Source organism: Perca flavescens, chromosome 12, assembly GCF_004354835.1.
Source record: "Perca flavescens isolate YP-PL-M2 chromosome 12, PFLA_1.0, whole genome shotgun sequence".
Classification (NCBI taxonomy): Eukaryota; Metazoa; Chordata; class Actinopteri; order Perciformes; family Percidae; genus Perca; species Perca flavescens.
In genome coordinates, this window is record NC_041342.1 from 21,139,001 (window position 1) to 21,144,879 (window position 5,879).

Below are 5,879 nucleotides of genomic sequence, written 5' to 3' on the forward strand. Positions count from 1 at the left end.
TCTAAAACAATCTGACAGAGACACCTAGACAGCCGACGCTGTATTATTCATCACAGCATGCTCTCTTTATTTTTTCTCTTTTTCAATCACAGTCAAATGTCAGAGCAAATATTCTAAAGCAGCTTCATCTAAAGAGGTGGTTTGTTTAATACTTATAGAAGTCAGACAGACTCAGTATACGTCAGAAACCCTGGACTAGCTGTCACCCCTGTTTTAGCCAGAAAAATTATTTTGGTTTTCCCACCAATGAAACTTGCAACAAGCATCCTGCAGTATCTATTCATGGATCAGCATTTTTTCTGCTGGCTCCACCTGACTCAAAGCAATAAAGATAATGGCCCATTAAAACGTTTTTACAGGTCGGAAACCAATTTATAAGAATAGGTGACTTTCATTTTTTTAGATAACTGGTGTGCCCTGTCAAAGACACAATAATCACTTTGGGTCAGCAGATGTTTCCACAGGAGTTATATATAAAGCTATAAACCATGGTCAAAGGAGCACAACCTGGCAGGGAGAGGTACAAAACAAACAACTAAACAGAAAGAGCAATGGAAAGTGATAGCTAGGCTGTCACAACAGACATTCTGGAAGAGTAGCTTAGCTAGTATGGCTGAAGGGGTGGTTTATTAAACCCAGCGGGTCGCCGGCGAGCAATATTACGAATCCCGCAATGGCCACGCCAAGACCCGACATTCAATAGCATCTATTGACCAGGCGTCCATGAGAACGCAAGGTAACGTAACCCCATTTGTACAGGTCCTATCCCCTGACCAATCGGCTATCCTAACCTTAACCACTCAAGGTGAAATGCCTAACCCCAACCAATCGAGCTGCTTCGTAGGGCGGGTCTGTAATTTTGCCACCGGCGACAGTTCCTTCATTTTATAAGCACAAAGCATGATTCATAATGGTAACGTAAGTGCTCATGCTAATGAACAAAAGAGATGAGAAAATCATGACGATTCCCTACCTGTGAGCTGGTCCTAAATGCTGAATCTGGGTCCATTCCTGGCTTATTTATGTTCCTCTAGTCTGTTCGTGTCCACCAATCAAAGTTTTGAATATCGTCATGTGGAGTCCATTGCTAAGTGTATGCTAACTGTCTGCTAACTTCTTCCCAAAGTTGTTCTGTCTGAAAAAATACTGTGCTTCTCTTCCTGCACCATGTTGCTGGGTATGCTTGTTCTCTGTAGGTTGCTGGCATTGACATATATATAATGGACCAATAGACCCCGTTGCTCTGGACGGAGACCAGTGAAGGCTATTAGAAGCACTTTTCCGGTGATCTCTTTCTTTACTGCGCAGCCTCCAACTGACAGAGACAACGTAAATGTGACGTGAGCAACGTGTCTGAAAGTTGTAAGTCATCTGGTAGCTGTGCCAAGAGAAATCTCAATCATTTCCAATCTTATAGAGACGGAGAGTGTAGGTATATGTAAGGAGATAACATAAGCACAGGCTAATTATTGCTAACTAACATGCTAGTTAACATTAGTAATTAAACCTAAACATCTCATGTAAGTCGAAACTGCCTGCGAGCTTCTCCTGTACTATACGGTAATTCCTCTACTGTGCGACAGTAAGTCACTTGGTTATGACACAATCGTTAGCCTATTTTTACAAAAACGTCTGCTACGGAGCCATAACGTGAGGTACAAAGTAATGGAGCCTTTTATACATTGTCGTGTTTCTTTAGAAATAAACAACGGACAAATAGAGTCTTTAAACGCTTCAGATGTAAAGTTATTCACAGTCAAGTGACGTAAAAAAAAAATGGCGGTCAGTGGAATGCTATCAAGAGGTGATTGCTTTGTAGCAACAAAATGGCGCCATCGTAGGTTCGCGTTCTGAAGCGAAGCTTACCCCCTTGGTTGCTGGCTACACAATGAAAGTATCCCCACCTTTTCACGTTTAGTTTTCATCCCGGGACAGCTCCCGATTTAAAGCAAGCGCTCCCAGTGTGGAAGGCCAATGGGGTTATGTCTCTGCGCAGCCATGTTAGAATGAGAGGTCTTTGGCTATCAACACGTCAATCGTGACGATTGTAGCCAATCAAAAGCAAACAGTCATTGAAACTATGTTAAATCAACATTGCGTTGTCAACATTAAGTCATTGAAACAACTTTAAATTCTGATGTTGATTCAACACCATTTTAATTTAATTTCAATGGTATTTCAATTATTAGGAATATTGAAACAATGTTGAAATTTCAACTGAACTAAGGATCAACGTGATTTCAATGGAATTTCAATCATTCTTAAGCCATAGAAAAGTATTGCTAGGCATACGAAAATGTAATGCCCTAAATTAAATATAATGAATATCCTGCTTTATCTACAGCCAGGATGTTAAAAAGTGATGGAACATTTGAAAGCTTGTATGCCTATAGCCTAGCCTAAAACACTGACCATACCACACTGTTTAAGGTAAAAACAAATTCATTTTATTAGCCTCTTATTTCATTATTTGTCCTCTTTAGCATAGTTACAGTTCATGGTCCTCTGACGTCTGACTGGTTTGTCGTCCAGTCCATCCTGCCGGTCTGATGCATAGCGCAGCAACTGTTGCACAGCCTGGGCAAAAGTAAACTGGTTGACGGCGGCTGTCCCCATCTGCTCTGTAATAGCATCTAAAACAGAAAATACAAGCACAATGCAAAAAAATTACACACTTGGAAACAAATTCACTAGGCCTAGTATTTTTCAATGATCGGATATAAGGCAATTTGTCCAGTGTTGTAGGCTAGCCTATCATGTTTTCCCTACATTCAAATCACTTTTCAAAATTGAAGGTTACCTTTTTACTTGCTTCAGTCCCTCCGGCAGGTGATCTCTTTTCTTCCCTCTCCGCCTGGCATTTTCCTCTCTACAAACACATTACAACACAATTAGAGCAACAAATACTGTCACATCCTTGTCCAAACATCAGTTCAAAATGGATTTTTAGGCTAAGGCTAGTGCTAGCTAACGTTAGCTAGCATTAGCTAACATGACCAAATTCTAAAAGTTGTCCTCAGCAAAATCCAAAAGCTATAATGCAACTACAAATGGAAATTCAGTCATATCCAATAATTTCCTTGCCAAAACATTTCCAACTTCATCTGTAACATATTCTAAGACTGTTACTGCTAGCTAACGCTAGCTAACATTAGCATTGGGATCAACAGCAGCACATTGTCAGGATAAGCCCGTCCGCTGATACTATCTAAAATTGAAACTATTAAAACACATTAATGAGCCATACTGTTGCATTGGTTGACATGTCTTCATTACAATTAAAATGGGCACTGTAGTTTATTTTGAGTCAATCCCACAGTATCCAGATGTTTTAGGAAAGATTTAGGAAGGAAAGATTTTTTAAATATTTCCGTTTTCAGTACTAGGAACGATAAGAGTGAGCGGCACAGACACACCAGCAAAGCGTTAAAGGACTAATTCATTGTACACTTTTGTCTAGGATTTGTTGACAGAATAATGTCAGCCCTATTTTTTTAATTCTTCAAATTCAAAAGACTAAAATCCATGTTTAAGTTATTTTTTTTTTTTTTTTTTTTTAATAAACACTTTCAGCTCGCCTCCTCAAAGGTTTAAGAAACCTTAAAGCTGCCTCATCAAAGGCTTTAGTTCATAAACAGCAGCAGAGGTAGTGCCACCTACAGAAACTTAAACTTTAATCTCTGAAAATGTCACACATTAAATTTAAAGTGGTCTAAGACTTGTCCTTCTCCATCTTGGCTTCGAGACATTGACAGAATTTCAGCGTGACTTCTATTTCACAGAGGTCACACCCTTTCTTGCTGCAGCCCACATCAGACATTAAAGCGGAGTGCAGTGTTTAGAGAGTAGCAATGTGTGTGTGTGTGTGTGTGTGTGTGTGTAAAATTTAATTATTCAGTAGTGGTGGGTTTCTCCTCTCAGGGCGGATGTAAAAGCAGAGCATTTTCTTCTTCTTCCCTCTTCTGACCTGCTCGATGCCATCAGCAGCTCCCAGAGTGCAGCTGGGCCGCATTAATTATTCATCGTTATATCTCTGTGAAAGGTATACGGAGACCTTCAGCTCTCTGCCTCTTTATCAGTCACTATTTCCAGCTCTCCCCTACAATCCCCCTCCTCTCCCTCGAGCCAATAAAGAGCCAATAAAAAGCTTTGAGTTCTCCAGTAAAAGCCCACAATTTTAAATTGACAGATTTAATTCTTGTGCTGTATTTCCTGCTCAGACGTGAAAAGCTGAAAATGTGATATTTGTCTCTATTAGTTGACAGCAACATCACACTCTAGAGGCTGCTGCACCTTAAACATATATGTGTTTTAGACTTTTTAATTTTCATTAAAGGGTTAGTTCACTTAAATTACTTCCATTTACCTCTAGTGGTATCTAGCCATGTAGATAGTTTTTTGCTTATTTGTCCAGGTATTGAGATATCCGTCTTTTGGACTGAGTTGACAAATACATGGGCCTTTTATTTTAGTCTGAAGCACACTTCTGAACATTTTTACCTGGACCCGATTTTCGAATCACTTCCTACAAGTTGATTCAATCTAAAATCTGTTCTGCATTCTTGACTGTACCAACTTCTTGCTTTGAAGGATGAGTCGCCGTCAAACACAGTCCTGTAGAACCAATGGACACGGTTAAAAGAAACCTAAAACCGCCAAAAACATGTAGTTTGAACACAGTGATTGCATTCAAAGTAATGACATTTACTGCTAAAAGAGATGAATGAAAATTATCTGCCATGATTTTCTTGTGTAGTTGTAAGGCAGGTCATGGACAGACCTTAATCATATGAGTTATTCTGGGGAGGCAATAAGACATTTTGGAGACATTTTTTAATGTTCAAACAAGATTGAATTTAACTTTAATCATATAGGTCTTTTCACAGCAGACACTTGTCACAAGTAGGAAAAGCACAGGTGTAAATAATAAAATAAAAGAAATCCATTTGCTTCAGTTTCAGGTTCCTGGTAATGTGCATGCTGGCTCACTTTGAGACTGTATTGACATTTGAATAGAACCGAGCCATTGTTGATGTTTTTAGTAACACCTGCGATTTTCCTGTTCCAAAATGCCGGCAGTAACCCTTTTAGCAGAAGTTTTATATGCAGATACATCAAAATGTTGTCATATAAAACCAAAATGATTACATAAAATAGCATAGACACAACTAAGGGCATTTTTAAATCAACTAGTCTAGATTTTTTTTTTCTGGTCTTTATCTTGCGTGACAAGATGACTATCATGAGTAAGGTGGCACATGTATGACCGTGATGCAACAGGATTTGACTTCTGGGAGGACACAATCTACTTATTCACATTCACTGTGTGTACTGTATGTGTGTGTCTGTCCTCCCTGACCCACTGTAATCCTGTGGTCTGCCTGCACTGTAATCCACACACAAACACACACACACAATCCAGCTTCAGTCACTGGAAAGAACACAAACTCAGTTCTACTGAAAGAGCATATAATATATCGTGAGTTGTATCTAACCTTAATCACGGAAAGATAATATAAAACATGACCAACAAACACACACACAAACAGAGATGAGCAGGAGGTCTTGTAAATACACATTCATGTTTATTACCATTTAGCATTTACATAAGACAATAGATCGTTAGACTTTTTTTGACATAGACTTTTCATTTAAAACATTCATATTTTTTTTCACAATCCCCTTTTCTTGTCAAAAGAAAAAGTAATTCATATCCAATAGTAACAACTGTACAAAGACAGCCTGGTACGTACAATAATTCACTTAAAATTCTTCTTATTTTAGTCAATGCAAATCATGTGACAACAAAAACAACAGCTCAAGAGTTCCCATCACGACAATATTTTCTCTTCCCTCCACAGCGGAGCCAAGTGATCACA

General features: G+C 38.9%; 1 long non-coding RNA gene across 1 annotated transcript; it reads right to left on the reverse strand.

The window, feature by feature from the left end:
• Window positions 1–2,424: 2,424 nt before the first annotated feature.
• On the reverse strand, window positions 2,425–2,944 carry LOC114564770 (uncharacterized). Its single transcript, XR_003693831.1, has 2 exons — window positions 2,801–2,944; window positions 2,425–2,633 (listed from the first exon to the last, which is right to left on the reverse strand). It is a non-coding gene; the product is annotated as an uncharacterized LOC114564770 (long non-coding RNA).
• Window positions 2,945–5,879: the final 2,935 nt, after the last annotated feature.